Source organism: Cyrtonyx montezumae, unplaced genomic scaffold (assembly GCF_038088225.1).
Source record: "Cyrtonyx montezumae isolate F1298 unplaced genomic scaffold, pur_monq_1.0 scaffold_24, whole genome shotgun sequence".
Lineage (NCBI taxonomy): Eukaryota > Metazoa > Chordata > Aves > Galliformes > Odontophoridae > Cyrtonyx > Cyrtonyx montezumae.
In genome coordinates this window covers 6,107,130-6,119,148 of record NW_027071981.1, presented here as the reverse complement: position 1 = coordinate 6,119,148, position 12,019 = coordinate 6,107,130, and the positions used below count along the sequence as shown (strand labels likewise).

Below are 12,019 nucleotides of genomic sequence, written 5' to 3'. Positions count from 1 at the left end.
TAATCAAGCAATACCCCATTGTTCTACATTCCCCCAACCTCTCGTGTTTTCAAAAAGCTCTTGGACAACATTGGGGGTGGGGGGGGAAAAAAAAAACCACAACTCAGGGGAAACAGCTGATTAGATTCTGGCAAGGCGGACCAAACATCTGCTTCAAACAAAAGACATCTGCATATTTCACATTTATTTTTCATAATTTACAGAAGCAACCTGCCAAATTTTAGCAAGGGAGAATAAGCTAGCACATAATTAGCTAAAGTTTGCTTGCTTTAGAAGTTATTAGCATGAAGCCCAGTAGCTCACCTGGGAGGACATCAAGGAATGCAGATAACTAGAGTTTGATTTTGTAAATTCAATTTTCGATCTGGTGTGCCAGGCCAGAAAACAATGTTACCATGCCAACTAATGCAAGCCAGCAAGTGTCCTGATGTTCCCACGTCACACACCATACAGCTGTCTCAAAGGCATTGATAACGGTGTTTATTAAATAAGGATCGATTAGACAGACATTTTTTCCCCACTTTACGTGTACAGCAAGCTGCAGGTTAGGGAGCAGAACAATGCTTTCAAATCAGGAGGTATGCTATGTGCTTTGTGTACAGATGGTACAGTGAGTGCCAGGAAAGAGGGCATGTGAATTTTTCAAGGAAGTCAAAAAGTCTTTGATAAATATGCAGAAATAAGATGCATGAATTTATATGCATACTGAAAGCTATGATTCCTCTATTTAACTTTGTAATCTAACAGCTCATTACTATGTTTGATCGCTAATGCACTTTCAACTGCAGTAGAGTTGGGAAGAACAGCATGAAATTCACGGAACCATAGAGCAGCTTCAGTTGGAAGGGGCCATAAAGCCCACCCAGTTCCACCCCCATGCTGTGGGCTGGCTGCCCCCACCAGCTCAGGATGCCCACCCAACCTGACCCTGGGCAACTCCAGGGATGGGGCACCCACAGCTCTCTGGGCAGTAGTGCCAGGGTCTGACTGTTCTCTCAGTGAAGATTTCCTCCTAACATCTAACCTAAGTCTCCCCTCTTTTACTTTAAAGCCATTCCCACTTGGTCTTCTCATTATCAGACAATATAAAAAAACTGTCTTCCCTCCTGTTCATAAGCTCCCCTCAAGTACTGGAAGTTTTGACATTCAGCCTTGAAATAGATAGGTATTTCACTCAAAACACCTACTAGCTTCGGCCTATAAGGTTGATAAAGAGAAATAGGCAAAATTCCAGCGTGGTAAATCCTGCCTTTCCTGCAAATGTGTGTGGAAGAAACTCATGTCAACTATGACACAGTTAATTTTATACCCTGGAGTTGAAACGGGTGTTGAAGAAATAGGAAAGGACTTTGTGACAAACCTCGAATTAAATTCAGGTTCATAAAAATCAACTGCATCTCTTCTGGATGAACCAAGGTGAAGGTTTGCTCATCTCTCTCTGAGGAAGGATTTATTGTTTCAGACAGAATCCATGGGAAACTCGCTCTCTTGGACTGAATTCTGTTCCACATCTCAGATTTATTTGAACCTGAATCTCAGAGCAAAACTCAGGGAGTGAAAACTTAACTGCCAAAAAAGCATTGTCAACCCCAAAGGAGCATGTATTGCCAAATACAGTACAACTCTAAAAGACATTTCAAGTCCCTTAATCTAGGCTTTATGGCTTGCACCTTTCTGTGGGGAGATGAATCCAAGACTCCCCCTGCCAGACTCATTGCAACTGAGTCATAGAATCAAAACCACTTAATTTCACTATAAATACTATTAATAATATATAGAAGGTTTATATATTAGAGGTTAAATCATTTGGATGCAGCATTTCAACTGCCATTAAAGCAGACTATTCTGTAATTATAAAAAAAAACAATTTGCTAAGCTTCTTTCCTCTTTCTTATCAGGACACTTCAGTATCATCTCTTCCTCTACAAGAGAGAAAAACCAAGCACATGGTAATAAAGTGAGCTACCCAGACAAAAGGTTCCCTCTCAGCAGAGAGAGGGAGAAGACAGAGGTCCCACTGCAGTACCAGCAATGACTGTGACCCACAGATCTTTATTCTTTTAAAAAACTTATTTGAAATATCCACAGGTTATACAGTGGAAATCAGTGTCTGACAGCCTACACTGATCAACACACAGCACAGGATGAACCTATCAGAGATGCATACAGAAAACACTCATTTCAAGCAAGCATTAGTTTGAAGAAATTCCTGATCTTGTTAATCTGAATGAATCAAGATCACTGACACTGTTCTGGATTCATTAAAATAAGATTTCTGTCAAGTTGAAATGCTCATTCCTGAGCTACACCTTTGATTGAACATGATGAAAAGAGCATATTACACAGTTAGAAGAGTTTCATTAGGGACATCTAACTGGTACCAAAAAACCTTGGAACTCTTCATTTTGCAGTGAGAACACAGGAATATTCATCTATTCAGGAACCAGTCCATTACCAAGCTTACATTTATATATTTTAGATCTCCAAACAGTTTTCATTGAAAGTTTCATGCAGATGTAGTTCTGAATACGTCCCATTTCACCTGAAGTAGTGACCACTGTGTTGGTGATACTTAAGTTTGTAGCATCTCCTTCCAACTTATTTTCTTACTCCCTGTGTTTTAAAAGTATTCTTCCACTACTCCACCTACCTGCATTTAACCACTACAGATTTGGTCAATACAGTTGCCATTGCCTTACTTGAAACAGCCATAAGATGAGCTCCTGTAGCTCATTCAAACTGGACAGGCTGTTCTACAATTCCTGTTTGGGGACCCATTCTCAGGGAAACACTGTAGCACTTGGAGCACAAAAGCACACAGAGGTGACTTTTGTCCCCTGCAGAACCAGGATTTTCATTGCACTGCCAAATCAAACACTTTGTCCAAAGAGGGAAGACTTTTCTCATGTGGTCACTAATGATAGCAATGAGAACTACTGCTCTTCTACAGGCTCCTTATTTCTCAGTAAGAAACTTCTCCCACTTCCAGCCACCAAAACTACCTACCAACTCCTCACATTCACTGCTCCACTGTCAGGATTATTACATGCAGAATCACTAACAGCTCAGATGCAGTGTTTTTTCCACTGCTCTGGATATAGCATGAGATGAGTACAGCAGTAAGCTAACAACATTAAGCAACAGTAAAATCAACCCGGATGTGTTGTGTTATTAACTGTGGCCTGCAATAGCTCTAAGAAATATGCCCACTTTGGGCCTTTTTTTGGCATTGTTTGATCTCGTGCACCTAATTTCATTCTCCTGTTTTGTCACTAATCAACTTGTTCATGCCTTTTAATTACAGAGTGATTTATAAAATATATCTTCTTTTTTACAAAATATTTAATTAAACATTAATACAACTTAATGATCTTTCCAGTGACCAAAATTCTCCCGTGGTTTAAGCAGAAAAGGAGGCATTGAATATAAATTTGTACAGTAAATAAACAAAACAGACAGCTCTGTGAAGCAGGAAGAAAAACAAGGCCTGCATGGCCAATCTATTTCAAGAATGTTACAAATTGGAAGCATTTAGTATTTTAAAATCATTAATCACATACTCACTCCATTTATTTATTTATGTGTTCTTCACGTAAATCTTTCTTGAAATTGTGTACACTATTAGAATTATAAACAAAAAGTGAAGTCCCCTTTGGTATTTCACCTAGTTACACTGCAATTACTCAACTTTGCTAAAAAACTAATGAACTAGAAGCTTTTGATTTCTACTTGCTCCTTTTGGCTGTATGGAATCTATTTCATATTTCAGTACAGAAGTACAAGAGTTATAAAGTAAGCTGCAAACCTGCCTCAATAGATGCTCTGACCTCATAGGTATTTGCAATAGCTTTCCTCACATTTGCAAAACAAAAGACATTTGGCAGCAGAAAAAGTAGACGCTTTATATATAGCTGCATATCAAAACATTTGACATAATAATAAACCGACATTCTATACAACCCAGGACAAGCTTTTGTCTAAATAAACTCTCAACCTCATATCACCTTCCTGTGTTTTATATGCCTTGGATGATCATGGACACGTTCTTTTTGTTAAGTACTCCATCCTTCAGTGCAGTAAGTGGAAACTAAGTAGCTTCTGCAGTGCTGTGGCCATATGCCTTTTATTTTATTTCTTCTAGAAGCTGTGTTTAGCCTATTTTCTTTTGAGATACTAGCACAGCCCAGTCTGCTCTTACTCAGTTTCACAAAGAAGAAATGATTTAATTTTTTTTTCTATGGACAAGCCCTGACAAAAGCAGAGATCCTGGACAGCTGGATGATGTGATCCTGGAGGTTTTTCCAACTCTGGCAATTCTATGATTTGATGATGCCAGAAGGCATCTCTAGCACTAGCAGGCTCAGCCTCCTCAGCCCACTTCTCAGACTACGACAGGCCATGCTCTGACCACTTGCAACCCAGAAAATCATGGCCCAGAAAACAGCTGCATTGCATTTCACTTGGCACTTGTGGGGAGAAAGGCATTCTCAACTGTGAGAGGAAAGTTACCAGCCACATACCCTGCCTGAATATCACACTTACCTAAGTGATGCCACATCTCACTGCCCTGCAAGTCTCCATTTGAAAGCTATGAAAAAAGTTACATACAGCAAAGCACCTTTAAGAGCAATTAATATTTGCTACATATGCATATAATTAATAATAAAGACTCACCAAGTTCAGAATAGTTTATTATTTTGCCCCCTCCCTGAAATTCCCATCAAAGCAAAGACTAGCTTTCAACTCATGCAAGAAGAAAATTGAGCAATATGGAGCTGCAGCATGTTCAAAGGGCCCTTCCTAAGTCTCATCAGCACCACAGAGCCAGGCAAATAGCAGTGGTCATCCCAAAGTTCTTCTCACTTGTGGGAAGCAATGAAATGGCATGGAACTGCAGCAGTTTAATTTGATGATGAATGGAAGTCTTTCTGGAAATAATCTATAGAAGGCATAGTCTAGCTAAACACACTTCAAAGCTTCATGTTAAACACCCTTGAACTCTTGCACCCTGGGCAGTTAGAGAATGGGTGCAGTATGCAGAGGATGTGGTTTTATTAGGTAAGAGGTACCAAGCTCAGCAGCTAAGAGTGTAGTAATGACACTGAACCATCACACACATGAATCTCTCCCATACTCTTCTAGCCATACGGAACCCAGCAACCTACTTACACATGTCCAAATGCCTAACAAAGCCCACAGAAATGTTCTGCAACATCTCTTCACCTTGCACAGCAGAAAGAATTGTTTCTCCACTGCAACCACAGGGCTGCAGCTATGCTAAGGATATGCTGAACATACTGAAAGCAGCAAACATACCTTCCCAAAGTTAGCGTTGGCCATGTCAGAGCAGAGATATCTGTCTCATCAGCAACAGCATTTGGAAAACAGAAGCAGCAAAGCAAGGAATATGGTAGTTTCCAAAATTCTTTTTTTCAGTCTTTGGGAAGGGTATCTGAAAAAAAAGAAAAAGCTATTAATGATAAGAAGATCTTTGCTGACCATTTCTTGTGCTAATCTAAGGACTATCCTTTGAACTTTTTCTCTGAATGTACTGGGCAACATTGCCAAGACTATTGAAAAGGGCAGCCAGCTTTGGTTTGCAATATCACAGCTGTTTAATGCCTCTCAGCACTGCTCTAGCTGAAGCTGGAAGGTCAAGTCCAGTTTAAAGAGAAGATGCAAGTATTACAGTCTTTGAGAAATGCAGTGACCAAGGCTAAGATCTCCTGAAAAAAAAAATCTAACTCCTCCTGACTAGAGGATATGAGTTTTAAATGCATCTACATATCACTCTATCAAAACAGAACCTCCAGGAGTAAAAGGCCTTCCCATGTGCTGATCTCGTTCTGGTAACAGTGTCATCCGTTCATAAATATTCCTTGGAGATTTGCTACACAACCACTGATCTGGACCAAATCTGTTTGGACTACAAAATTTTCATCACAATATTACAAGCTGGCATTGCAATATACACAGAGCTGAAACAGAATTTATTAGTCTCTCAAAAGATCTATTTTGGCCAAGCCTGAATACAAGCACAACATATTAATACTTGAGTAAGATCATAAATTCCAATGAGCACCAACTGAAGAGGACAATAGTAATGTCAGATGACAAACTGATACAGTCATCATGTTCATCAACTCCAGCAGCAGCCAGTCACTTCCTCCCTTTAACTGAATTAGCCATGAAGGGTTGTTACAAATGATAAGAATGCACCTCACTCACAGCTTAGAATGTGAAACTCAGAAACCCACATTCAGTGAGGAGATTGTTTAAAGAAAAAAAATTAAGACTTTCTAGGAAAGAATAAAGAGGTGGAAGGAAAAAAAAAACATACAACTGTGCGGTAAGGAAAAGAAGTAGATAAAAGACTATAAAGCAGGAACACATTTGACATTGAAAACATTCTTCATTATTCAAACTTGTGGAAGAGTGCGCGAACAGAAGTGATGACAAAAGCTGCAAAATTCAATATGATCACATGAGGATCAAGAGTTTTTGCAAGAAAACACAGCTTTACAGAAAAGGGAAGTCTCAAAACATTCAAAATAAACATTGAATTTTTACACATTGAGTTACAAGCTTGTTTATAGGCTTCATGTGCTCTACTTTCTTTGTAAACCTGAGAAGTCAGACAGCTGCACTGTGCACATGGCATTTTCAAGTGACAGTGGCCTTTTCAAAGGAGAAATCTGTTCAACAATTTTGTAGTTGGATCCCTGTTTTGAGACAAAACGTCTACACTGATCTCAGTTGGAGAGGGGAAAAAATCATGCCTAAAGTTTTAAGGACAAAGCCATTAAATTGATGAACGCTTTTTTACTTTTGTTTCTGAGTCAGTACAGGTTGGCTGATTTATCCCCATCAATTATCGTCAGCAGCAGCTTACATAATGCAATTCACAACATATACAAGAAGAGGGAAAAGGCTTTTTGTCCCATCCCCTCCCCAAGTATTCAAACAAGATACAGTCAGGAAAAATGTGCACATGACAATTTTAAAAATTCCCAAACATGAGAAAGTCATTCATTTATTTTTTAAATCATCATTAGCTTGGCTTCTTAGCATTTAAAGGACATTTCCAAGTAAAAGTATCGGATCAGCCACACTCAGGTCCCTCTCCTGCTCCCAGTCATCCATCACCTCAGGAAGCCTGCAGGTCTCAGGGGCAACAGGGAGGGGGATTACAAAGCAGCAGAAGAGGTCAAAGACAATCCTGCACTTGAGTTTTCCTGCTGCGTTTCCTTCACAGCTGCTCCTACAACTCGTTTATGTTGATGTACTTTTGCTCTCCACTTCTTCTCTACGTAAGGCTCTTCTGTAGCTTGTTCTTACAAAAGCCCCTCTAAAGCTCCACTCTAAAGCACCCGATGCACTCACACTCCCTGGACCCCTCAAGATTAACAGAACTGAAGTCTGATGTGAAACCCACTGGAAGGGCTCCCCAACTTCCACAAGCTGCAGACTAATTGCAAAAAATGACAAGCTTTTATTCAGACTACGAAGCATATTGGTCTCTTCCTACATTATGTTTTCCAAGCCTCATTAAATCCACAGGTGTGGGAAAAATCTTACAAGAGCAGTAATAAAAATATGAAGGGTTACTCAACCTATGGGCCTGGAGTGGGTTTTTTTTGTTTATGTTTTAACCTAAACATTTGTTTTGGAAGCACTAGGAACACAGAGAAAAGACAGGAAAAGAAGGATTGCCTCACTGCTGTCTCAATCTCACTTTTTAATCAGAGCCACTTAGTCTTCTGCATTCAGGAGAATCTTAGAATGGCTTAGGTTGAAAGGGACCTTAAAGAGCATCTAGTTCCGACCCTCAAGAAAGACAACAAATGCTTTACTATTTCTGATGGCAGAAAGGGCTATAGGCATTTCAAAAGTCAATCAATCTGAATATTGCTACTCTTCCATTTTATTGAATACCTTCTGTTTGCTGAATCTGCCCCTTTCCTTCCGACGCATACTTGTTTTTTGTCATCTCAGAGGGTAAACAACCTCCAGCCACTTAGCTAAGAGGATCTTATGCTTTGCATTACACAAGAGCTAGTCCTAGTAAGGGAGAACAGCCAGACACTGCTGTGCAGTAGGGAAAGATTTCAGAAATGAGGGTGAAGTTCAAGAAAACATCTACATTATTTCTCCTGTAGGTGTTGGAAATAAAGTGCCTTCCACAACCTCATTTAATTTCATGTCAGCCATGCAAATGTCTCAATAGCAGAAGCCAAAACAAATCTTCTCAGAGTGCTGATCAAAAGTCCATCAAGGTTCATATGAAGACCAACTTTAATAAGCTTCTGATCAGGCTACACATATATGCAGGTCTTGCAACAAATGCAGACAAACTTTGGTCACTGTTTTGCAGGATTTCTTCCTTTGACTCTTTCAGGACCACACATGTCTCTTTGGGAGGAGCACCATGATAAAGCACAACAATGCAGTTCTATAAATCTCACTGAGCACTTCTGCAACCACCCAAAACCGCTCCACAACACCACAGGGAAGAGAAAGCGAAAGTTTGGCATCTTTTATACAGACAACTGCCGGAAGAGAAGCAGAAGAGTATCCACTGAAATAGTGACAGAATGAAACTACTTCCACTGCACACTTCACACCGTCATCCTCTCTGTGATCCTCTAGACACCTTAGTTCCACCCACACAGCTTTCACGTGGGAGAGAGCAAATAAATAATAAAAATAAAAGATTCTAGTGGTCAGTTTGGGTAGTTTGTTGAAGTCTTACTTAAATTCACCTGGATGCATCTCCCTGAAAGCCTTTTGCTTGAGCTTAAGCATCCTCTGAGGCAGAACACGTTTAAGCTATTAGGCTGTCTGAGAGTGATCAGGGTGGAAATGTTTAAAGATGATTATATACACTAACTTGACATTTTATTTCTTCACCAATAGTAACTTGGCGCCTTACATCCAGTTCATTTTTCTTACACATCGACAAAGCAGACAGTAGAGCTGTTTACTGATAGATTTGTGAGGCCTTTCGTGCAATACATCCCCCATCATACAGGCTGGAATAGTATTTCAATGTAGTATTTGGGGGAAGTTTATCATAGTGCTCCAGGGCGAGATTTACACAGTTATTTTGGCATCCAGATCCTTCTGCAAGGATAGCCCAAAGTGGCAAATAATGGAAAAAATATTAACTCTCAGCATTCATCTCAAAAGAACAAGACTGAATTTTCCAGCTTCTAACGGAATGAACTTCAGTACTGTAGTCAAACGAGGTTATTATATCACTTTAATTTCTAAACAGAATGATAGAAAGCATCTTCATAAAAAAAATCATTTTTCCACTTCTGTTTCATTATAGTCTCTCATAATGCTGAATACACAACCTGTATGCAATATGCTACAAACTCAATCATGTAAAACACACTTAAGCATCTCTTTACCTTCATTGGATGAAGGAGCATATAACTTCAAGGCCATTTTTGGTCCAGCTGAAACTTATAGAGGTTTTGCCATTTGTTTCAGTGGGAGGAAAATTTTTCCCACTTTTGGAATTCGGTAGAGCTCTCTGATCACAGCTTTACTCCACTCTCCCCCCCTTTTTCTCTCACCACAAAGGAAATACTTATCTACTGGCATGCTATAAATGCCTCTTTGCATTTATTACAAAAGTCTAAATTATTCAAAGCAATAGCAGAATCTTGTGTGTTCTGGCAAAATGGTTGATTTTCATCAGGGAGAGACACTTTTGGCTCAAGTCTGGAATACAATCTATTCTTTGGCACTAGGGATTTGCAGCATCTTTGTAAAAGTGCAAACCTGGGATACCTGCCTGGAATGACCCAAAAATCATTTACCTTACCAATAAAAATGGAGGCCCACTTAACTATTTCCCCTGAAGGGCAGGTATTCATCTAATCACATCTGGAATCTCTTCCAACTCTGTTCCCACAGCTAATGCTACTCTGTCATGATCTGATGGTTTAATCCTAGTTATTAAACTGCTTATTCTAGTTAATAATAAATAAAATGTGGACAAATGCCTGCCTGTCAGTGTACCAACCTCAGAGCAAACAGTGTGACGTTGGCCCCTGCTTTTGCTAAGCAAACAGGAAAGACTGCCTTGGCATTCAGATTGTCAAAGAAGAGCTGCCAGATCTAATGAAAACATTGGCAAATTGACCAGTGTCTTTTTTTCTCAAATCCCTAAACAAGAGGGAAAGCTTTTTTTTTCCCCCCACTACTACCCACAAAGAAGTTCTTTTCCAGAAGGCAAAATATAATGCATTTATAATGCATACATAATGCTTCAGCCAGCTGCAATATAGTTTCACTCAAAAGATTTTTAACAAAGAACAATTTAACAAATGCATCAAGTTTTTTGTGATTGTAGAGGAAAAAACACAACTCTGCAATCTCGTTTCCCAATATTTCATTGAAACCAAATCTTTTTTGATCAAAACAACAAAACTTTGCCAGCAGCCTCTGCTGACTAAAAAACCCTATTTCCATTGACAACAAAATTGATATGAAAATCATCAGCTACCTTTTTAAGAAATACATATTTATATAGTTATAAATAAAATAGACATACCAGATAAACAATGTACCACATGTGAAAACAAACTGAACTCAGTATAGCAACAGGCTTCCATTTGCCATCAGTGCAGACTTGAACCTTGTCCACACATTCCACAGCATGGGACTGGATGGATTTGTTAAAATCCAACTGCACAGCCCAGAATTAATCCAGAGCATGATTCATTCCCCACTGAGCCGTATGCACGTGCACTTGTTTGGTTACACAAGAAGATAACCTTCAGAATCACTGACTTCAAATAAAGTCTGAAATGTTAATTGCAGAGTTCAGACTGTCACTTTCTGGCCCAATGCAGAAATCTCATTTTAGACTTCAAGCCTAAGGTCACCACTTCATTATTTATTGTCCTGTTCCAAATGCAATTCCCCTCACAGTTTGTTCCTCCAATTCATCCATCACAAACAGGCATGGAAAAGGCTAAATCACTTCCCCAGATGAGGAGCACTTCCATTGCTGCTTTGAGGCTTCACTCTGGACATACTGACAATAGCCTAGGTCCCTCATAATGCCAGACACTTTAGACTCAAAAATGTAGAAATTTGAGTCAGAGCATTGCCACTGAAAAAAAAAACAAAAAACAGATGCATTTCTACACAACATGAAGTATTTCTTCCTAGAAAATCTTTTCTGCTTGTACCACTATTGATTACTCTTAATGGAGAAACAGACAGCAGATAAGAGGCATAGTTTTGTTCTTTCTGCTGCAGAGGATGCATCTCCAAATATCAGACAAAAAGCATGTCGTTGAGCTAACTTTACTGAGGGTTGAGCTCACTTTATTTTACTTAACTCCAGAATTATTACCAGCTTTTAATTGACAATAACTATTGTCAAAATGATTGTAACAGGCTAGCTACTGACAGACAGACCCTCTCTTCTTAATCACTTGCAGCACTGAAAGAGGCACAAAAGAAGCCAAGAGTGTCCCCCAAAGAAAAAAAAATTATGCATTTTGGCCATTTCTTCTAGCAACTCAAGTGCATTCCTGCAATAGGGATGCATCCTTTTTCCTAGCTCAGCAGCAGGGCTGGCTGCTCTGTTCCTACTGGCCCCTAGCCAGTCCGAACCACGACACACCTCTGGAGGGTCAGGAGCAACACCAAGCATCATTGCTGCGGCTTGTCTTGAAAGGACTGAGAGAAATCACAGCACTGCCCAGATTTGATAGTTTTTAATCTAATTTAAGGGAGACATCCTGCACGAAAAGGATACCAAGGATCACAGGCACAGCTGAATATCTCCTACAGGGAGACACTCCCTCTGCCACCTTCACCCTAGGTGGTAGGCTCATGTTGCACCTTTGTTCCATTTGCTTTGCTGCTTACTCCCATGTTAGCACAAACACCCAAGCTGAAGTAAGAGAAACAGCAGGAACACATGGCCAGGAAGTATCAGCAGGCTATTAGATCAGCTCATCCATCTTGTGGTACCTCATCTGTAACTGAG

General features: G+C 39.7%; 1 long non-coding RNA gene across 2 annotated transcripts in view; it reads right to left on the bottom strand.

Annotated features, from left to right (window-relative positions):
* The window catches only part of LOC136050593 (uncharacterized), a 266,346-nt gene that overhangs the window by 213,183 nt on the left and 41,144 nt on the right, over positions 1-12,019 (bottom strand). For both annotated transcript variants that reach the window (XR_010622405.1, XR_010622406.1), the window contains exon 3: positions 5,317-5,452. This is a non-coding gene — a long non-coding RNA (uncharacterized LOC136050593). The remainder of the gene's footprint in view (positions 1-5,316; positions 5,453-12,019) is intronic.